The sequence below is a fragment of the Bos mutus genome, chromosome 6 (genome assembly GCF_027580195.1).
Source record: "Bos mutus isolate GX-2022 chromosome 6, NWIPB_WYAK_1.1, whole genome shotgun sequence".
Lineage (NCBI taxonomy): Eukaryota > Metazoa > Chordata > Mammalia > Artiodactyla > Bovidae > Bos > Bos mutus.
In genome coordinates, this window is record NC_091622.1 from 57,876,745 (window position 1) to 57,900,471 (window position 23,727).

At 39.0% G+C, this 23,727-nt stretch overlaps 1 long non-coding RNA gene and 1 other non-coding gene across 2 annotated transcripts in view; both read right to left on the reverse strand.

Annotated features, from left to right (window-relative positions):
• LOC138988222 (uncharacterized) overlaps positions 1-23,727 on the reverse strand; it is a 238,916-nt gene that overhangs the window by 188,015 nt on the left and 27,174 nt on the right. The gene's annotated exons all lie outside the window — the stretch shown is intronic.
• On the reverse strand, positions 10,140-10,213 carry TRNAI-AAU (transfer RNA isoleucine (anticodon AAU)). The gene has a single exon. It is a non-coding gene; the product is annotated as a tRNA-Ile (tRNA).

Consider the following 23,727-nt stretch of genomic DNA (forward strand, 5'->3'; position numbering starts at 1 on the left):
ATTGCCATATTTTTCCTTATGAATTAACTTCAACATTAAGTAGGTGAAAGTAGCACCGTATTTACTTCTCATGGAGTACATTTTCAGTAACAGAGTCAGCCCTATAAAGACAAAACTCTCCTGCGTGTCATTTAGTTCTCCAAGCATTGTATCGGAATCAGCCCTATCAAAATAAAAACAGATTAACTTTGTTAAAGAATGCTTATTGACACTTGTATATTTAGGGTCCAAGTAGAAAAGAAGCAGCCAGAAATATCCTAACACTAAAACAACACGATTCTAACTTAGATCACAGTTTTGACTATTTTAATCTCCAAATTGGTTTATTCTGGTGGAATGGATTGGGGAAGATGAGGAAGGAATGTATACTTTTTTAAGCCTTTACAAGATGCTAGGCACTGTTGAGACTCCTCACAAATATCTCTGATCCTCACACCTCTCTGATCCTTGAAATAGGTATCATTATTCCTGTCTTACACAGAGGGCACTGAATCTCAGAGACACTAAGTAACTTACCCAAGATCACACAGCCAGCAAATGGCAAAATTGCCAACTTTTATACAAAATTCAAATTTTGTATAAAATTTGTATAAAATTCAAATTTTGTATGAAATTTGTATAAAATTCAAATTTTGTATAAAATTTGTATAAAATTCAAATTTTAGACAAAATTCAAACTTTTATATTTAGGATATTTCCTTGCCACATTTAACAAGAGCCCTTACATATCAGTAAGTATTGCAGAGAATCTGATGCTAACTTTGGTATTAATGAAACTTTGTTAAAGTGAGGTGGTTTGGGATTAGATTTTAATACTCATTAGAAAATAATTTCTGGGGACAGTTTATGTCATATTTTTTTATGTGTCAAAATTTGAACTTTGGGGGAGGGAGGTGGGAGGGGAGGTTCAGGATTGGGAACACGTGTACACCCGTGGCAGATTCATGTTGATGTATGGCAAAACCAATACAATATTGTAAAGTAATTAGCCTCTAATTATAATAAATTAATTTAAATTAAAAAAATTTGAACTTTGGATTTCTACTCCAATTTGTAATCCTTTAAAAATATTATCTGCTCTAATTTAAAGGTATTTTCATGTTTTCCTTTTTAATTTTTTATGATCTAGTTCTGAAATTATAAGTCAAAAAAGAAATTCTAATTTAGCATGTGCTCTGCACTTCCAATTTTTTTAGCTATTACTAGTAGCTCCTATATACATAAACATGAGAAATCACTAAAGTAAAATTTCAGTTTGAAATAAAGAAAAAAAAAAGCTAAATCACATCAAAGAAAATTAAGCACTGGAAGACACTTTCTAGAAAAAAAATATTAATATGTAATTATTTTAGGAGAAGCTACAAATCTGTTCAACCAGCCCAACCCCCCTCCCAAAATTAAATAACCTAATCAGATCACTTAGAGAAATAAGTGCTTTTTGCTGCCCTACCCTAAGCTCATACTGCTATTTAACCTGCCTTTAAACAAACAAGAATTTTTTAACATTTTCTATCCTTTAAGCAAATGTTCTTTGCTTGGCTAAATGACAATGTTCCAGAAATGCCTACCACAGAAGCATAAAAAACCCTTGGCAACATTCCAGGAGAAATTTACCCTGCATAATGTGTTCCAGCAAACGCTCAATAGCTTTTCTGGTGAACCTGCTGGTTCTGTGTGCACTTGAACAGGATCTGAAAAGAACAAAAGAAAAAACTGATAGACATTTTCCTTTTTGTTAGTCTGGTGAAGTAGCCCTCAGCTTGAATGAACAAACTTTCCAAACGTGGAAAAGTGAATGCATGTATGGCTAACCTAAACCCGGCTCTGGGCTCTGATGTCAGTTTTGCTTTACTCTTTGATTCCCTGAAATTCAAGTATAATTATATTGTTTGTCTTTTCGTCTAATAAAATGTGCATTAGCATTTGGTTCTCCTTGGAGTGTAGTATTTGTTTAGATGAATGTATTCTTTCAAATGATTAGTAGTGAAGTCATAATGAGAATGCTTTAGATCAGACATCCACTCTCCATAGAATATTAAAAAGAGGGAGACCAGAGGAGCAAACCTCTTCAAAAGGGCTCAGAAGTGTGCTCACAATTGGCTAAGGCTATCACATTCTCCAGATATTTATGAGAATTTCACCAAGTGAAAAGACTTGAAGATGAAATCCATTTTATAAAGTGAAATAGATGCAAGTTTTAATATTTTATGCCCCTTTGCAACTTTTTCTTAGGATAAACATTTCCTACTTAAAAAATAAAACGATTGGACATTTTACAGCCTATGAAACTGTAATAAGCCCCATTTGGCCCCAATTCTCCTTGGACATGGGGGGATGCAGAGTTGGGCTGAGTTGCCCAGAATCTGTACTAAAAGCCTGTTTGACCTTAAATGCCTTGAATGGAGGAAGTGTTGTGGGAGCAGGATTCAGTAGTAATAGGAAAGGTGAAATTTTCTCCATCTGATGTTCTAGGACACACACACAGAGCTGAAACTCAACCCATTTTGCAGGCAAGACCTCCCTCTAGATACAAACGCCAGGTGCAAGGGAGAATTTAAGCCTAGGGAAGGACCAAAGGCCCTGGAGTATGCCTTCAGAGGCCTCCCACTGTCAGTCCATCAGCCTGCTCCACACAGGCTCTTTCTCTGGCTCCCTGGGGCCACTTGGAGGAGCACAGCAGGGGGACAATTGGGACTTAAAATATAGACTTCTGATGGTATTATGAGAGATACCCAGACAGGGTTGAAGAAACATCATCACACATCTTTAACGGCTAAACATAGACAGTTTAAATGTACAGTGCGCTTGTAACATTCTTCTGGCATTTCTTCATTTATTACTTTGCTGGAAACCTCCAAAAAAAAAAAAATGGAAAAGACCTACTAGAGGCCCTGACTACCAGGAAGTCATGTGGTGTATTAGGAGAAGGCAAGATCTTTACAAAACCCTCAACTTCTTCCTGCAGAAGAAAGCTGGGCCTCTAGACTCCCAGTCAACAGAGGAAATCACCAAATGCAAAAGCAGCATGAAACAGATGAAACTAAAGGGAACTTTGACTGTCATCCTTCTCCATCTTCAAGAAGTAACCATGATTCTGAGTTAAGGTGTTTCCTTCCAGGTCTTCAGAAAGTAATACACACACGCACACACAAAGAATAAATGATGTTATTTTATGTGTTTTTCTTCATACATGGTATAATGCTATGCTGGTGTTTGCATGAACGGTCGTGTCCACCTTTTCGCAACCCCATGGACTGTAGTCCGCCAGGTCCTCTGTTCATGGGATTTCCCAGGCAAGAAGACTGGATTGGTTTGCCATTTCTTTCTCCAGGGGATCTTCCTTACCCAGGGATCAAACCAGAGACTCCCATGTCTCCTGCACTGGCAGGTACATTCTTTACTGCTGCACCAGCTGGGAAACCATAATGCTATACACATCCTAAACAAATTGCTTTATTTTTTACTTTAAATTCATTTAGCAATATTTTGAAACTTATCCATGTGGCCTCATATAGATTTATTTCAATACTTCTGGCTACTGAATAGTATTCCATCTTTTGAAACCATCAGTTTTGTTTACCCATTCCCCTGCTGAAGTACATCAATTTTTGTGTGTTGCTGACCTGATGCATTCTTCCAGCCCACTTAAGCTTTCCCTTCTCAGAAGTCTGACTTTACTTTATTCTCCTTAATTGTTCCATGTTTGTGAGATCTGTCTCCCAGACTAGAAAGTAAACATCTAAAGAGCAACTTCCACAGCCAGTATCTAAGAGAATCATTGTATCTGTGTAACAATTTGGTGAATGATGAATTTGGGGCTTTTGACTCTATCAGAAAGCTTCAACAGGAGCTTTGGCCTCACAGAGGCTCAAGAAATTCTATCTAGTTATTTATTTCCCCTTGTTTCTTAAAAGAGAAGTTCTGTATTTTCAAAGCAGGTTCAACTAAAATTCACTTCCTTTCCTAATTTAGATTTGTGGGGGTCAACATGTCCTTAAGATGTTCCAAATCCTAATACTGGTGATACAATGAAGGTTGCGCCTTTTAAAGATGAGTGTGTGTGTGTGTGTTTGAGAGAGGGGGAGAGAGAGAGAGAGAGAAGGAGACAGAAATACAGAAAGAGAAAAGACAGGGAGAGAGGAGAGGGAGGGGGAGAGGAGGGGAGGAGGAAGAGAGAAGGTTCCCAAACCCTCTTTGAGGAGTGGCCCTGTGGCCCCTGCTGGCCTGGAGGCAAAGCCGGACACAAAGGACTAACTCTCTTTGTAAACGAAATCTGGATAACAAGCACTATTCCTTCTTTTTCTTTAAAAATCTTATTACCCTGCCACTTTTACTTTACTCTTTTAGGTTGCTGGTGTCAAAATCATTTTCATTTCTTTTCCTGGAAACTTTATTCTCTGAGTCTTTAGTCTTCCTAAAGAAATTTAAAAAAAAATTTTTTTTTAATTGTTACTGCTCTTTCTAGGAACAATGAAGAAAGCACAAAGTCTCCACATCCACTCACCAGAAATCTTCCAAACCATTCAACTCCGGATCATGTCATAAAGAGCTGCTTGGAAAATGTGAAAACTTTGCCAAAGAGACTCACCCATTGCATTGTTTGTTAGAGGAAAGAAGAAGGTGTGGACCTATCAAAGCTGTGGAAACAAGCAAGTATTTGGGGACCTCTCTGTGTTTGTGTTAGATCATTTTTTCATCTTGTAAAATCATTTTAATTCTTTCTTAGTCACCTTCAGCAGCTTTGTTGGCTTTTTCAAGTCTGACCCCTCCCAGAATGCACACATGCTCATATACACGCAGTTCTGCAAAGAATCTCAAGGACTTAAAAAATCCGCTGGACTAGAGGAGTCCAGGTTAAGAAGATCTAAAGTAAAGTGAAATTTTCAAGAATCCAGATGTCAGCAGAAATAGTAAGTGACAGGCTCTACATGCATTGACAGTAGCTACAAAATAAAAAACAGTCTCCATCTTTGGGTTTTGGAATATATTTGGGTTTTATCTTGAGTTGGTCTTTTCAGACATGTCCATGTCCATGACATGTTGTCATCAATGTGCCACCATCTTCAATCACAAAGGTTGACTCTGTGTCTGGAAGATAATATACTGGACAAGGCACAAAACAACACTGATCACAAGGAGATGATCTCACTGAAAGTACCTACACCTGTAGCAAGTACTGGAATTAAGTGAATGAATGATCTTGCCCATCAGTGCCCTTCACTTGTTTCTTATCACATCCTTGGCATTATCTCCTTCAGCAGCTACCCTACCCTCAAAATCATCCTTAGTACTCTTTCAACTTCAAAGACTTCTCCATATGCCATCTTCCTTAGACTGAACCTATTCCAAACCCTCAAATATTCCCCAAACCACATACTCATAAGATTACTGTCATTAGAGTAACTTCCACCATGTACAGAATGACTCCTATGTGTCGGTTATGCATGCTAATATATGTATTAAATCTGTACAACAACTCTGCTAGGTAGGTAGTAGTATTTTCATTTAAAGATGAGAAACATAAGCCTCAAAGAAAAGTGATATGCTAAAGGTTACAGAGCAAAAAAAAAAAAAAAACCTGGCAGAACTGGGTTTATCCTTAATTCCATTTGACTGCAAACTCTGTCTCAGTCTTGTTAGCTGGTACCACCATCGTGCTTTTCCAGAAAATTATTAAAATTACAGAATTCTCAGTGTAGATGTGTTCTCAGCCTGCTTTGGCTCAGAATATTTGAGCAGAAAAGGATGTTAGAGATGATCTTGTCTGACTCTAACACTTTACAGATAAGGAAACTGACAGCCAAGTAGGATGGGTTACTGGTCCAACCATGACCTTCCCTTTTTTAGTTCTTAAGCGGGTGGGAACCACATCCTTTGGGAAGTCATTTCATGCTCCTCCTAGCATAACTCTAAGTGCACCAAAAGCCTGTATGTGGACCTCTGATGTCCATTCCAAAAGGAGCAGAATATCAAGTCCAGAACACCTGAACAGCCAGAGCAAAGAAAGCCCAGACTCAAATGGCATCAACCTCGAAGGGAATAGAACAAGCCAAGGATGTTGCCTGGTCCTCAAAGATAGCAAAGCAATGAAGACAAGACATGTAAAACCACAGCAAAGCCCTCCCCCCAAAACCAACACCTGTATCCCAAAGCCACTTTTACCAACAGCAGTGACATGCAACCCAATTAAGCAGATAATTTCAAAGTCCTTCTCTTTAAGTCTGAGTAGCTGGAATGAGGAGGGAGAAGACAAGTCAGTGCTTGAAAGCTTGCCTTTAGGTTTGTTATCAAGAATAACAAGTGATTGCCATATTTCAAGTGTGTTTAAAAGTCCTGAATCATATAACTATTCTGCCTTGTGTTGTCCTTGAAAATGCAAAAATAGAAATGGAAGAAATTATCAAAGGGCAATAAAGCAGGGAAACAGAGATGAGGCAGGGGTGTGGGCTGCAATTCATTATTACAGATGCTTTAAACACTTACTGTATGGCAGTAGTTGACAAGCCTGGTTAAGAACAGAGCAATAAACATGCTTTCAATCTCTCTCCTAAAGAGAGACATAATAATAGGGCAAGAGAACAAAGAGTGTAACTGTTTAATAGCCATCCTTATTTTCTAAAGAAGGCAGTTTTGGTGACCCTAATGCTTTTAACATTCATTTTTTGTCCCTTTATTATATCATTAGACTACATCAAAAACACAAAATGTGCTACTTAATAGATCATATGTAACAAGAGAGGACACATGAGGTGGGTCAATGATCAGGGCTTGCCTAATTAGCTTTAATTGATTCACTTATCTCCAAGGTTCCCTAGGCTATTTTGTAAATAAATATGATTCAATACCAGGTGTTACATAAATATTCAATGTAAATACATATACATACACATAAATGTGTTGAATATATCGTGACCATTTGTTATATCCAGGTACTAAGCCTGCCGACCAGCTAAATAAGTTCCCTAGGCTCCAAAAGTATAAATCCTGAGCCCTCCCAGGCACATGCAGAGTTTGCTCAATCCGTAAACACGTAATTATTGAACCTGCCTTCTAAAGTAACACCACACCCTGGATATGATGCAAAACCCAGCATTACAAGATAAGCTTTGTCTCAAGTTTCTGCTCGTTGTAGTGCCTGAAGTATTTGCTCATATACTCAGGGACCGAAGCAGAAGTAAACAGTCAGGCCAGTATTATAGGGACACCTGGGTTTCAAAATCGACTTTCTTCTATTGTGAAAGCAATGAATGAAGTTCAGCAGAACTCCTATAAGAATGCCGACTCATCCCACACCACGTGGGTCACAGGACTTTGACCTTAGCTCAGGCCACCCTAAGAGGCCTAGGGCCATCCCCTTCCCTGGGGAGTCAGACCCAAGCTCCCAGTCCCCTGCCGCCACACATCACCTCCTGCCTGTCTCCTGTCTGCACCCTCTTGCACTGGGCGTTAACCAAGACTGTGCTCAGATCTCCAGCCAGGGCTCTGCACGGTACATTTAACCTGCCTGGACTCATGACTCTTTATACCTTTAAAACTACAAAATCACTTCTTAGGTATGATTTTTTTTTTATATCCTTCCCTCCCCACCAAGATATTATATAGCTAGCTGAGCAATGAAGAGCCAGAACCTGGGAGCCCAATGCCTGGGGTTGAATCCTGACCCACCACAGACTAACTGCACCTCAGTTTCCCTACCTGTCATTCTTGGGTATATAAAGTGGCTCAGTCAGAAAGAATCCACCTGTAACACAGGAGACTGTCTGCAATGCAGGAGATGTGGGTTCGATCCCTGGGTCAGGAAGATCCTCTGGAGAAGGAAATGGCAACGCAGTCCAGTATTCTTGCCTGGAGAATTCCATGGACAGAGAAGCCTGGCAGGCCAACAGTTCATGCGGTCTCAAAGAGTCGGACGCAACTGTGCAACTAAACAACAACAGTCAAGATGAATAAGTAAGCAAAGAGCGTAGAATAGTGCCTATGCTATGCTCTGCTAAGTCGCTTCAGTCGTGTCCGACTCTGTGCGACCCCATAGACGGCAGCCCACCAGGCTCCCCCGCCCCTGGGATTCTCCAGGCAAGAACACTGGAGTGGGTTGCCATTTCCTTCTCCAATGCATGAAAGTGAAAAGTCAAAGTGAAGTCGCTCAGTCGTGTCCGACTCTTAGCGACCCCATGGATTGCAGCCTAACAGGCTCCTCCGTCCATGGGATTTTCCAAGCAAGAGTACTGGAGTGGGGTGCCATTGCCTTCTCCTGGTACTCAGTAAATGCTGCCACCCAAGTGCAAGCATAATAAATGTGATCAAAAATAGTAGCTCCTATCTACCTTGGCGTTCAAGAGACAATGGGGACTGACAGGGCTGTATCTGAGCTGGCCCATCAAGGAAATGCCTGTAATGGCCAGCATTGCCTTGCGAGTTGTCCCTGCAAACACTGCAGCTGGCCTGGTGTGACCAGCTGTTTACAACTTCACGAAGAAGCAAAATCCACATGTCTGGATTTTAAGTTATTGGTTTACATTTTAAAAATTCATGTTTGAGCCAAAGAAAGCACATTTAAAGGCAGATTTAGCCCTTAAGCCACTATTTTGTGACCTCTGACATTTAGGAATCTATAATGGGGTGGTGTATGTATGTGTGCACATGCGTGCATTTTCATTTTTCTGTGTTTATCCTCTGTACTTCTTCCACAGTTAAATATCTGAGGGGTAGTAAAAAGCATGCAGAAAGTATTCAGTTAAGATCAGCTGACCAATGAAGGTTTATTGACGAACAGACACCAGAGGAACTTTGCTGAAAGAAAACAATGAGTAAGTTAGTGTCACCCACATTCAATGCCCTCCGCATCTTCAGGTCAACAAGCCAAGCCCTGATGACACAAAGATGAACAAGATGCAGTCCCTGATCTGAAAGAATGTTATAGACTTGTGGGGACACAGACGTGTAGACAACTGTAACTGTTAACAAAACATGTGAACATGTCTTACCTCAACATCAGGAGAACCCAAGGTAGTTGGTATAGTGTGTGACTTTATACTCAATGTATAGAAGAGAAACAGGTTAAATGACTTGTCCAAGGTCACTCCAGCAGTTCATGGAGTTGTAATAAGAACTCAGCTCTGCTGACTTCAAACCCAGGGCTCTCTCTGCTGAATGCTAACGTTCTAACATAAAACACCTCTATTTCCCAGTGCCTCTACACTGGAGAAATCGGGTTCAGGAAGAGGGTCCATACCCAGTGAGTTAGATGGAGGCATTGATAGCATCATGGAAGGCAGGCTTTGAAAAGCACCTGTGAACAGTCAAATATTTTTCTTTTCATTAATTATAATTTCCCATCTACCAAAAAGAATTTGAGGCTACTTTCAACAAAGCGTAATACCATATATATTTTTCATATTCAAGAAACAAAGTAATGAAGGAAAACAGAGATGAAGTCCCTGTTTCAGAAAGTTGAGGGTAAGCACGGGTGGGCATAACTCCTACCTCTGAGCTTCCTGAGAGACAAAGTAAGCTGGGAAGTGATAAGATTCTGGTTTACAAAAGGAGGCAGACCAATTTTAATTTTAGCATATATTATCACCATTTGTTCTCTGAATCCACACAACAAAAATCAGTATTCTTATGGAAAACATTGATTTGAAAATGCATTTAAAAAATGAATTTATTATATTAGTAAAGTCTGTGGGTTGATCAGAAGATTTGGAAATTTTGTAACAACATACTCACTAGCACATGATTGCCAACATGAATGGTTTGGCCTGTTCTATAAAGGAAAATGGAGAATTGGCATCTTGTTTGGAAGGCTCATGCAGCAGAGTATGGGAGCATGGAAACAGTAATGGGTGGGGGCGGAGGGGGGGCAACGGTGAGTAAACGGTTGCCTTTTCATAAAGAGCACACATTTCAAGTTCTTAACTGGTGTGCTAAGTCACTTCAATCATGTCCTACTCTGTGCGACCCTATGGACTGGAGACTGCCACGCTCCTCTGTTCATGGGATTCTCCAGGCAAGAATACTGGAGTGGATTGCCATGCCCTCCTCCCGACCCAGGGATCAAATCCGTGTCTCTTACATCTCCTGCATTGGCAGGCAGGTTCTTTAGTACTAGCACCACCTGGGAAGCCCTAAAGTAGACCTGATGGCCCATACAGGGATCGAACCCACGACCTTGCCATTATTAGTACCACACTCTAACCAACTGAGCTAACCAGCCAGCTTAACTGGAACTATTGCCAAAATGGCACATCAAACACAAGATGACATTCTTCAGCTATGAGGATATTTCATCATTCATCATTCATTCAACAAACATTTACTGAGTGCCCACAGAGTGGGCATTCAAGCCCTGTCCTTAGGGATGAAGATGGGGCAATGAACAACACAGACAGAAGTGCCGCCTTCACCAAGCCTTCTTGAGGCAAAGCCTAGCATGTTGCACAAATTAAAGATGATTGTATACTTTGTCTATGAGAGAGCTGGAGTTCCCATAGTCACACTGGCATCCAAATCTGTTGTCCTAAAAAGGCTGCTGCTGCTGCTTGTAAGTTGCGTCAGTCGTGTCTGACTCTGTGCAACCCCATAGACAGCAGCCCACCAGGCTCCCCCATCCCTGGGATTCTCCAGGCAAGAACACTGGAGTGGGTTGCCATTTCCTTCTCCAATGCAGGCTACACCTTTGTATTACTGCAGATGGTAAAACAGATGCTTGGCTTTTATCACACTATCTGGAGCCAGGAAAGGAAGCACAAACACTGATCCTAACAGGGTTGAAGCCCAAGTCCCACCTTAGGAAGCTCACAAATGGATGGAGTGTCAGCAGGCATCTCCTTCAGTCTGAGGCAATGGTTGTCCCTGCTCCACCCCATTCTAAACATGGCTTTAAGATGCAACTGGAAGAAAGAGGAGGAGGGGGAGCTAAAGCAACCATAGAAACTGTTACACATAGTAGAAAATAAACAAATCAAGCTTTCTAAGACCCACGCATGCATTTACTTAACTAATATTCATAAATCCTCACTACATATGCAAAAAGCACTGTGTTGGAAACTAAGCAAAAAGAGACTGCGGTGGGTGGAGACATGGTTCCTGCTCTGATATCTTTTGACTTCTAGAAAGAGAGCCAGACATTAAACAATTAATTAATTAATTAATTAACATAGTACAACTACTAGGAAGTACTGAGTCTACAAGAACTTTACATGGGCAATGAACCTAGTGCCAAAGGTAACAGAAACCCTTTACACCATCCCACTCTCTCCCTCTCCTCCATCCCCTCCCCGCCCCCCTCCTCCTCTCTCAGACACGCACATGCACACAGACGCACACACAGGCATACTTAGCTATGATGTAATCAGGAACCACTTGTCTTCCTCTTTCAAAGAGGCAATTTTGAGCTGTAAATGCTAAAGATACTATACATACTGGCTTTTAGGCCAGCAGGCTGCAATCCTGGCAAAAAGCTGTAGCCGGAATCTCTACTCTGAGCTAAGATGCAGCCAACTACAAAGGAAAAAAAGAATATTTGAACTGATTACATCTTCAAATATTTTCTAGATCTTTGAGTTTATGGGTGTGCTTGTCCTTCTTGATACTAAATTATCAAGAATTAGAATGTTCAGGCCTCAGATATGAGTTTGCAGGACAGCATAGTGTTCAGACAAAAATGACAGCTTTTCATTGGATTCTGTGCTGTTCTATAAGCAGCTCAGTGTCAGATGCTGAAGTTAAGCTAAACTACATAAACACAGAAGATGTAAAAGTAAAATTGAAAAATTAAAACTTAAGAGTCCACATACACTGAACTTTGGCTATTCAATTAAAATGTCAAATTGGAAAAAAGCATAAGAAAAACAAGTAAGGAACTTAATTTCAGACAAAATATTGAGTTGGGCAAATTTTAAAACTTTTCAAATAAGTTACATAAGTACAAAATATTTGTGATTGATAAAAATTAGGAAATACAGGTATATAGAAGAAGATAAAATACAGCCATATTTAATAACCAAAGCACTTTCCATAAAATGACGATATCAAAGTATTTAACCAATTCTTTATTATTGGGTATTTATGCTTTTTGCTAATATTTATTAACATAAATGTTTTAATGAACACATTTATGCATGCATTTCGGCACATCTCATTATTTTCTTATAATGAGCTCCTAGAAGTGGAATTTCTTAGATGGACAGTATTCAGATGTTTAAAATCAGAATTAAAGCAATAGCCAAATTCAAAATCTCTTCTTTTTAAAGTGCTTACAACACCTTCAAAATTAAGACACATCCAAAAATGGAAAGAAAACAGTCTTTAATTCCATATCAAAGTCAATATTAAAGTGTTAGTCGCTGAGTTGTGTACGACTCTTTGTAACCCCAAGGACTGTGGCCCACCAGGCGCCTCTGTCCATGGGATTTCCCAGGCAAGAATACTGGAGTGGGTTGCTATTCCCTTCTCCAGGGGATCTTTCTGACCCAAGACCTGAAACCCAGGTCTCCTGCACTGCAGGCAGATTCTTTACCATCTGAGCCACAAAGAAAGCCCCAATATTAATATTAGATATATATATAATTTGAAGATTCTGACATTTCTTAAAACCTCACCAAACACTGACAGTCAGCAATATCATATGGTTATAGATATTTCTCAGAGAGCAAACCTGTTTCTGACTATAAAACAACAAACATATTAACTGACCGTTTCATTTCTAAATTTGAAAGGCTGAACAGAAAACCAATTGCACCAAACATATCTGTAAAAATTTTAAATGTACACAATTGCATTAAACATAATAGCAGAAAGATACTGGACTGAAATGTTTATTTCTTGTTTTGGCCATGGGCAAAATCACAATCTCTCTGGATTTTAGTTCTGAGCAGAAAGACACTAGAGCTGGAAATTTCCAGAATTTTTGATTTAATAGAACTTTTCAAAAAATACTAGCATAGAATCAAAAAATAACCTTAAAATGAATGGGAAACATAATATCAGAATAAGAAAGCATCATTTAACCTATTTTTAAAAAATCTGCTCCATTGCTCATATTTTTATCATTTTTCCTTTGAGTGTGAGAATTTGCACTAGTCTATTGACACTTAATTGAAAACAACTCCTCCTAAGTCATTTCCACTTAAAAAGTACAGTAGTTTTGTGATTCTAAATTTCAATCTAGGTTCTATGCAAAAAGGTAATCGGCAAGAAATTTTAAAAATTCAGTGTCTCCCCTCGACACAAGGGTTTGTAAAAAAAAAAAGAAAAGAAAAAAAAAAAAATTCAGTGTCTCATAGTTCTTTAAGGATGCCAGAAAGCAAGTGTGGGCATTTTACCGTCAGATAATCACTTAGTGGGAGCCTCCAGTGGCCAGGCACTGGGTTATGCAATGGAGACGCAATGACACAAAGCCCTGCTTCTATCTTCAGAGTGTTCTTACCTAAAGAAAACAGATGCTAAAACAAACTGGCAGGAGGGCACAAAAAGTGGTGTAATAGGGGAAATACATCTTGGAACACGGAGCCCTCAGCAGCACCCTACCCACTGGGCTGGAGGTGGCTAGTGGACCAGAGGTTCTGGGAAAGGTGATGCTGAAACTGAGTCTTGAAGGACAGGATGAGTGTTAGGCAGCTGAGGATGTCTTAGTAGGCAAATGCATATATATTCTAAATATATACAAAAGCATTTATATGTAACACAGATCTTTTTATGAGTTCTCTAATAGAGTTCTTTAACTCATTGCTAGTGAGCTTGACCACCTTTCATATATTTATTGGCTAAATATAGTTTTATCTATGAATTAACTTTGTACAAACTCTACAGGTCAGATATTCCTAAATCTAAGGTTCCAGAACCCCTGATACATATGAAATTTTCTGTGTGTAATGGATGTGTTACATACATCCTTATCCTTGTTCTCAGGATAAGGTCCAAGAAATATTAAGAACTGCTGATCTTAAACTCTGTAGGCTAAGAGGAACATGTGGAAGGACAGAAGCAGGGCTAGAAGGAAGGAGGTGAAAGGGGTGATGGCAGGGTTCTGTGACTGGTTAGGTGCATGTACACACACCCAAGTGTGCACACACACACAACTTTTATTATCTTATCCTCATCAATATCAACCTTCCCAATAACACTCCCTCATTTCCCTCCCCGGAAGTCTCCACCCCGGCTGCATAGGGGCTACTAGATCACAGTAAACGGGGTTTACTTCTTACTAATATTTGTATACATATCATAGAGAATGTTTACTCAAGATGCTTTTTTATCTACATTTTGGTTCATTGTTGTTGCTGTTCAGTTGCTAAGTCATGTCCGACTCTTTGTGACCCCATGGACTGCAGCACGCCAAGGCTTCCCTGTCCTTCACTATCTCCCAGAGTTTGCTCAAACTCGTATCCATTGAGTTGGTGATGCCATCCAACCATCTCTCCTCTGTTTCCCATTTCTCTTCCTATCTTCAATCTTTCCCAGCATCAGGGTCTTTTCCAATGAATCAGCTCTTTGCATCAGGTGGCCAAAGTACTGGAGCTTCAGCTTCAGCATCAGTCCTTCCAATGAATATTCAGGACTGACTGGTTTGATCTCCTTGAGGTCCAAAGAGCTCTCAAGACTCTTCTTCAGCACCACAATTTGAAAGCATCACTTCTGGGGCACTCAGCCTTCTTTATGGTCCGACTCTCATATCCATACATGACTCCTGGAAAAACCATAGATTTGACTATGCGAACCTTTGTCAGCAAAATGATGCCTCTGCTTTTCAATAAACTGTCTGGGTTTGTCATAGATTTTCTTCCAAGTAGAAAGTGTCTTAATTTTGTGGCTGCAGTCACAATCCATAGTGATTTTGGTTCATAGAAACATTAAAAAACTTACACATACAAGCCATAATCTATTTATTTGAACCATGGAAAAGCCATTGACTTCAATCCATAGGTGCACCACAGTTACTTTCAAAGGTAATAATTTTCCTAGTGTGTACAAAAAACTAGGTGATCACTTCCATTATACATATATATGTGCATCATGTGTCTACTGGTTTGTGAAGTAAAGTTATTTCTTATTGTGGACAATGGTCCAAAAAGTTTGAAAAAAGCTTTTCTGGAGAAGGTCAAACTTCTGAAACTCAAGCACTGTGGAGGAGAAAAGCTAGGGAGAATCAGAGAGAATAAAAGAATACCTGGATATCTTCCTCATCCTCACACTATCCTGTTCCATTTTGCAAATTTGAGAGCTAAAGCCCACAGGGCTTAAATACCTTGCTCAAGTCACAGTGCCAGCACTGAACTCTAGTCTACACAGGGGGAAAAGTACAAGCATTTTGTTCTACACCTAGAAAAGGGAAAGTATTTTTTCCACTTCTTGGAGATGGCAACATTTGTAGTCACATAAAAATTTAGGAGGTATCAATAACCTCAGATATGCAGATGACACCACGCTTATGGCAGAAAGTGAAGAGGAACTCAAAAGCCTCTTGATGAAGGTGAAAGAGGAGAGTGAAAAAGTTGGCTTAAAGCTCAACATTCAGAAAATGAAGATCATGGCATCTGGTCCCATCACTTCATGGGAAATAGAAGGGGAAACAGTGGAAACAGTGTCAGACTTTATTTTTCTGGGCTCCAAAAGCACTGCAGATGGTGACTGCAGCCATGAAATTAAAAGACGCTTACTCCTTGGAAGGAAAGTTATGACCAACCTAGACAGAATATTCAAAAGCAGAGACATTACTTTGCCAACAAAGGTTCATCTAGTCAAGGCTATGGTTTTTCCAGTGGTCATGTATGGATGTGAGAGTTGGACTGTGAAGAAGGCTGAGCGCTGAAGCATTGATGCTTTTGAACTGTGGTGTTGGAGAAGATTCTTGAGAGTCCCCTGGACTGCAAGGAGGTCCAACCAGTCCATTCTAAAGGAGACCAGCCCTGGGATTTCTTTGGAAGGAATGATGCTAAAGCTGAAACTCAGTACTTTGGCCACCTCATGCAAAGAGTTGACTCATTAGAAAAGACTCTGATGCTGGGAGGGATTGGGGGCAGGAGGGAAAAGGGGACGACAGAGGATGAGATGGCTGGATGGCATCACTGACTCGATGGACGTGAGTCTGAGTGAACTCCGGGAGTTGGTGATGGACAGGGAGGCCTGGCGTGCTGTGATTCATGGGGTCACAAAGAGTCGGACACGATTGAGCGACTGATCTGATCTGATCTGAAAGTAGCATATCTCCCACTCTAGTATCATGAGTTTTATAATTTAATAAACATACTTTTATTTTAAAATATATTTTGCATTTGTAACTGCTTAATACTTTGACTCAGAAAGCAGTTCTTAACTATGGGCTGAAAAAGTCATAAATGTTTTTGTTGTGTTGTATGAATATTCAGTCATGTCTGACTCTTGGCGACCCCATGGACTGTAGCCCACCAGGCTCCTCTGTCCATAGAATTCTCTAGGCAAGAACATTGGAGTGGGTTGCCATTTCCTCCGCCAGGGGATTTTCTGGACTGTGGGATCCAACCCACATATCGTATGTCTCTTGCACTGGCAGGCAGATTCTTTACTGATGAGCCACTTCAGGAATGATGAAAACAGTCTTGCTAGGCAAAAGCACAGAAAATGAGCAGTTCTGTATAAAGAGTACATTAGCAAAGTGTGTTAGTCTCTCAGTTGTGTCCGACGCTTTGCAACCCCATGGACTGTCCATGGAATTCTCCAGGCAAGAATACTGGAGTGGGTAGCCATTCCCTTCTCCAGGGGATCTTCCTGACCCAGGGGCAACTGCAGACAGATTCTTTACCATCTGAGCCACAGGGATCTGGAGACAGACAGTATAAGTCCAAGTGTTACGGGACCGTGGACAAGTTTTTAAGTTTCTCTGTGCTTTTTGTTGTTGTTCAGTCACTCAGTTGTGTCTGACTCTGCGACCCCATGGACTGCAGTACACCAGGCTTCCCTGTCCTTCACGATCTCCCAGAGTTTGCTCAAACTCATGTACATTGAGTCGGTGATACCATCCAACCATCTCATGCTCTGTCCTCCCCTTCTCCCCCTGCCTTCAATTTTCCCCAGCATCGGGGTCTTTTCCAAAGAGTAGACTCTTCCCATCAGGTGGCCAAAGGATTGGAGCTTTAGTTTCAGCATTAGTCCTTCTAATGAATATTCAGGGTTGATTTCTTTAGGATTGACTGGTTTGAACTCCTTGCAATCCAAGGGAATCTAAAGCGTCTTCTCCAGCACCACGGTTTGAAGGCATCAATTCTTTAGCGCTCAGCCTTTTTATTGTCCAGTTCTCACATTAGTACATGACTATTGGAAAAACCACAGCTTTGACTATATGGACCTTTGTAGGCAAAGTTATGTCTCCACTTTTTAATACACTGTCTAGGTTTATCATTGCTTTTCTTCCAAGGAGTAAGCATCTTTTAATTTCATGACTGCAGTCACCATCCACAGTGATTTTGAAGCCCAAGAAAATAAAGTTTGTGACAGTTTCCATTGTTTCCCCAAGTATTTGCCATGAAGTGATGGGACCAGATGCCATGATCTTAGTTTTTTGAAGTTTGTTTTAACATTCTGTGCTTTAGTTTACTTATTTATAAAATGGTGCCTACCTCATGGGGTTCTTGCAAAGATTAAATGAGATTAATTCACATACAACTCTGAAAATGCTTTCTGGAATGTGATAAATGCTCAGAAATGTCAGCTGCTATAAATAAGAATGGAAATCAAGACTATTGGAGCTTGTGATATTCCCTTTTTATCTTTATTTCCCATTGGCACACATCCTCACCTTCAATGGTTTTCCTCTAGACTTTTTACGTTCCTGAAGTAACCCCTACCCCTTTGGTCACAAGGCATTATTTTTTTCAAGAGATGGCTGAATTCAACTTGCTATTATTTTGCTAAGAATTTTTGTAGGTATGTTTATGAGGCATATTGGTCTCTACTTGTTTTTCTTTCTCTCTCTCTGTCTTGTGATGTTACTGTCAAGGTGATACTGGTCTTTTAAAATGAGTTCAGAAGTACTCCATCCTCTTATTTTCTGAGTTCGTGAAACATTGGTATGTTTCTTTTTACAATATTTTCTAGAATTCACAAGTGAAGCCATATGGGCCTAAAATTTTCTTTGTGGGAAATTTTTTAATTTACACATTTAATTTCTTTACTAGATTTGGGATATTCAGGTTTCCTACTTCTTCAGTCATATTGGTTAATTGTATCTTCTAAGGAATTTGCCCATTCTTCTAATTGTTGAATTTATCTACATAAAATTATTCATATATTTATCACCCTTATGATGTCTGCAGCATCTGCAGCACATCCCATTTTCATTCCTGAATTGACAGTTTGTGTCTTCTATGTTTTTTTTTTCTTAATAAGTCTAGCTAGAGGTTTATACCATTTATTGAAATTTACCAACTAGGTAACAACGTGACCTTGAAAAGAAGGTGCAGTTTACTGTTGTTGGGCAAAGTATTCTATGAATGCCAATTAGATCCAGTTCACTGATGGTGTCATTCAAGTCTTCAATATCCCTGTGGATGTTCTGTCTTCTTTCTTGATTACTAACTGAAGACTGTTGGCTAATCCAATTGTAATTGTGGATTTAAAAATTTCCCTTTAGTTCATGAAGTTGGATTTTTAAAAAATTTCACATGTACTTTTATCTAATTTTCATAAAATTCTCATGATATACATGCTATCATTTTTATAAGGGAGCAAGCTTTCACTCCTAGATCAAATAATTTCCCCAGTGCCACACAACTGATTAATTTCAATTAATTTAAATGATTTCCAGACCTCTGACTCATTCTATCAGGTTTTGCTTCATGTATTTTGAAGTACTGTTATATTTAAGGTTATCACATCTTCCTGATGAACTGATCTCTTTATCATTATAAAAGATCCCTTCTCATTCATAGCAATATTCTTTTTTACGTTGTCTGCTTTGTCTAATATTAACACATTATTGACCAGGGGATTTGCAGAAACTAATGCCTGTGGTCAGTGATTTGTTATGTAAGTGAATATTGAAACACTGCAGTCAATAACGTTTGGGTAAAAAAGGCAAGAGAGTTCCAGAAAAACATCTATTTCTGCTTTATTGACTATGCCAAAGTCTTTGACTGTGTGGATCACCACAAACTGTGGAATATGCTTAAAGAGATGGGAATACCAGACCACCTGACCTGCCTCTTGATAAACCTATATGCAGGTCAGGAAGCAACAGTTAGAACTGGACGTGGAACAACAGACTGGTTCCAAATAGGAAAAGAAGTACAACAAGGCTGTATATTATCACCCTGCTTATTTAACTTATATGCAGAGTACATCATGAGAAATGCTTGGCTGGATGAAGCACAAGCTGGAATCAAGATTACCGCGAGAAATATCAACAACCTCAGATATGCAGATGAAACCACCCTTATGGCAGAAAGTGAAGAGGAACTAAAAAGCCTCTTGATGAAAGTGAAAGAGGAGAGTGAAAAAGTTGGCTTAAAGCTCAACATTCAGAAAACGAAGATCATGGCATCTAGTCCCATCACTTCATGGAAAATAGATTGGGAAACAGTGGAAACAGTAACAGACTTCATTTTTTTGGGCTCCAAAATCACTGCAGATGATGACTGTAGTCATGAAATTAAAAGACACTTACTCCTTAGAAGAAAAGTTATGACCAACCTAGACAGCATACTAAAAAGCAGAGACATTACTTTGCCAACAAAGATCCATCTAGTCAGAGCTATGGTTTTTCCAGTAGTCATGTATGGATGTGAGAGTTGGACTATAAGGAAAGCTGAGCACCAAAGAATTGATGCTTTTGAACTATGGTGTTGGAGAAGACTCTTGAGAGTCCCTTGAACTGCAAGAAGATCCAACCAGTCCATCCTAAAGGAAATCAGTCCTGAATGTTCATTGGAATGACTGATGCTGAAGCTGAAACTCCAATACTTGGCCACCTGATGCAAAGAATTGACTCATTGGAAAAGACCCTAATGCTAGGAAAGATTGAAGGCGGGAGGAGAAGGGGATGACAGAGGATGAGATGGTTGAATGGCATCACTGACTCAATGGACATGAGTTTGAGTAAACTCTGGGAATTGGTGATGGACAGGGAGGCCTGGTATGCTGCAGTCCATGGGGTCACAAAGAGTCGGACACGACTGAGCGACTGAACTGAACTGAACAAAGGACATAATAACATGTCGCTCGTCAACAAGATTTTAATATAGCCACTCCAGCTTTCTTGTAATTGGTGTTTGTATAGCACATCTTTTTCCATCCTGTTCATTTTAACCTATCTCGTCTATATATTTAAAGTGGTTTTCTCACACAAAGTATGTAATAGACTTACTGTTTTAAATCTAGTCTGACAATCTCTGATTTTTCATTGAACTATTTAGAATATTTACATTTAATATAATTATCAGTATGGTTAAGTTCAAATATGCCATTTACCATTTGCGTTCTATTTGTCTCAACTTGTTACTCTTTCCTTTTTTCTTGGTTCTTTTGAGTTAATTGATATTCTTAGTATTCTCTTTATAAATAGCACTCTTGGTGTTATTTTTTTTTAACTTACTAAATTTTTAATGATTGCTCTACATTTTACAATATGTATTTTTAATTCATAATATATGTTCAAATAATATTATACCACTTCATGTATAATGTAAAACCCTTACGAGTATGAATTGCCATTTTCCCCACCCTGTTCTTCAAGCGACTGTCATACATTTTACTTCTAATTGTTTGATACATCTCAAAAATGCATTGTAATTATTTGTTCCTTAAACAGTGAGGTTAACTTTTTAAAGAAATTTTTAAAGAAAATATTGTCTATTTATCCACATATTTAGCACCTTTGGCACACTGTATTCCAAATTTCCATCTGGTATCATTTTGTTTTAGCCTGAATGATTTTCTAAAGAAAATACTTCTTATAGTATATATTAGCTGGCAACAAATTTCCTGAAATTTTGTTTGTCTGCTAAAGTTTTTATTTCACTTTTGTTTCTGCAAGATATTTTCATTCGATACAGAAGTTGACTTTTCTTTTTTAGCACTTTTAGGATGTTATTTCATTGTCTTCTGGCTGGCAAAGTTTCTGAACTGAAATCTATTGTCATGTACTTGTCGATTCTTCTGTGTGTAAGGTGGACTTTTCTCTAATTGCTTTTAAGTTTCTCTTCAATGCTAGTTTTTAGTAATTTGACTATTATGTGTCTTAATTTCTTTTTTTTAAATGAGCTCTTAAGCTTTTTGATTTATGAAATATAGTTTTCATCACGGAGAAGGCAATGGCACCCCACTCCAGTACTCTTGCCTGGAAAATCCCATGGACAGAGGAGCCTGGTAGGCTGCAGTCCATGGGGTCGCTAAGAGTCGGACAGGACAAGGCGACTTCACTTTCACTTTTCACTTTCATGCATTGGAGAAGGAAATGGAAACCCACTCCAGTGTTCTTGCCTGGAGACTCCCAGGGATGGGGGAGCCTGGTAGGCTACCGTCTATGGGGTCACACAGAGTCCGACACGACTGAAGTGACTTAGCATAGCATAGCATAGCATAGTTTTCATCAAACCTTAAAGTGTTTAAGGCATTATATCTTCAAATATTTTTTCTGCCCCCTTTTCATTTCCCCATTTATGGTAGATCATTTTATATTATCCCACAGATCAGTGAACCTCTTTTCCTTTATTTTTTTCAGTCTTTTTTTTCCTCTCTGTGGTTCACCTTGTATCAAATCAATTGCTATGTTTGCAGGTTTACTAATCTTTTCTTCTATAATGCCTGATCTTCTATTAATCCCATTCAGTGAAATCCTCATCTTAGATAGTATTTTTTTCATCTCTAGATGTTTCATTTAGTTCTTTTCTATATTTTTCATTTTTCTTCTGATTCTTTTAATGTTTTCCATTAAATACTTATACATAATAATAAAGCCTATTTTAATACTCTTGTCTGCTAATTATATTATCTTCTCATTTCTAGGTCTTTTTATCTTAGCTAGTTCTTCCTTTGTTATTGGGTTGTTTTTTGTTTTTTGGTGTTTTTTGTGTTTTTTGGTCCACTTTTTAGCATGTCTTGATATTGACAAGTGTCTGCATCGTGCTGTCTTCTTTTAAAGAGCATTGGGTTTGGTTTTGATAGGTGGTGAAGTTAATTGCTCATCAGTTTCATTCTATCAAAACTTGTTTTTAAGAGATTGGCATTGTGCTATCCAGGATGGCAATTACTATACGGTTATTGAACTATGACTAATCTGAAATAAAATGTGTTATAGGTATAAAATATAAAGGTTTTGCTTCATCTATAATACACAAATTTTGAAAACTTAATGTGAGAAAAAGAATGCAAACTTCTCATTAATAATTTTTATATTGATTATATGTTCAATTGATATTTTGGATATATTGGGTTAAATAGAATATATTATTAAAATTAATTTAACCTATTTATTATTAATTTTTTACTACAGTTACTAGACATTTTAATTTACATATATGGCTTGCATTAATTATATTTCTATAGGTCAATGCTGGTCTAGAGCAGAGGTCAAACTACAACCCACAGGTTGGCCATCTATTTTTGTTAATAAAGTTTTACTGAAACATAGTCACACCCATTCACTAATGTATTGCCTGTAGCTGCCTTCATATCATAATGGCAGAACTGAGTAGTTGTGATGGAGACCATATGACCCACAAGCCAAAAATATTTGCTCTCTGTAAATTTAAGAAAATATTTCCCTGGTCTAGAGGATCTTTCACTCCAAGGATAGTTCAGACTCATTACTAATGTATAATTATTTTAGGGTCTCCATTGAATATTCCAAGGATGAACAAGGACTTACCCATTTGGCTCTCCAAGCCACAAACATTTTCTCATTTCATGCGTGCCCTGGGATTTATTCAACTTAGAGTTCACCAGTCTTTTCTGTCCAGCCCTGTAGAGTACCATTCTATACATTTCTCTCATGGTGTTCAGCAAAAGACACCCTTCACTACATATTGACACTACATTTTTCTCATAGCTCCCTCCTTCCCAGAATTCTATCCCACACTGCCTCTACTCACCTTAGCCTCCCCAAACTCTGACCTCCAGCTCATCAACTCAGCAAGGCTGCCAGGATCTGTCTGAATCTACACTCTAGAAATTGCTTCCAGGCAGAAAGCCAGGGTAATTATCAAGTTCACTTTGTTTCTTTTCTCTCAAGGATCACAGTCTTATGCAGACTGTTGTCTAATGTCTAAAAACCACCTTTTCAAATTTTATCCAACCATAATTATTTACGATGAACAGTTAGGTCTGGTCCTTGTTGCTCCAACATGCCTTGAAGGGGAAAACCCTCTACTTATCTTTTGATAAGTGGAATCTTCTAGATAGTGTACTCTAGCTCTTCAGACTTTCCAAAGAACATTTGTTGAATGTAACTGACCTACAAGACCTTCTAGAACTAACACCCAAAAAAGATGTCCTTTTCATTATAGGGGACTGGAATGCAAAAGGAGGAAGTCAAGAAACACCTGGAGTAACAGGCAAATTTGGCCTTGGAGTACAGAATGAAGCAGGGCAAAGGCTAATAGACTTCTGCCAAGAGAACACACTGGTCATAGCAAACACCCACTTCCAATAACACAAGAGAAGACTCTACACATGGACATCACCAGACGGCAAACAACAAAACCAGATTGATTATATTCTTTGCAGCCAAGGATGGAGAAGCTCTATGCAGTCAGCCAA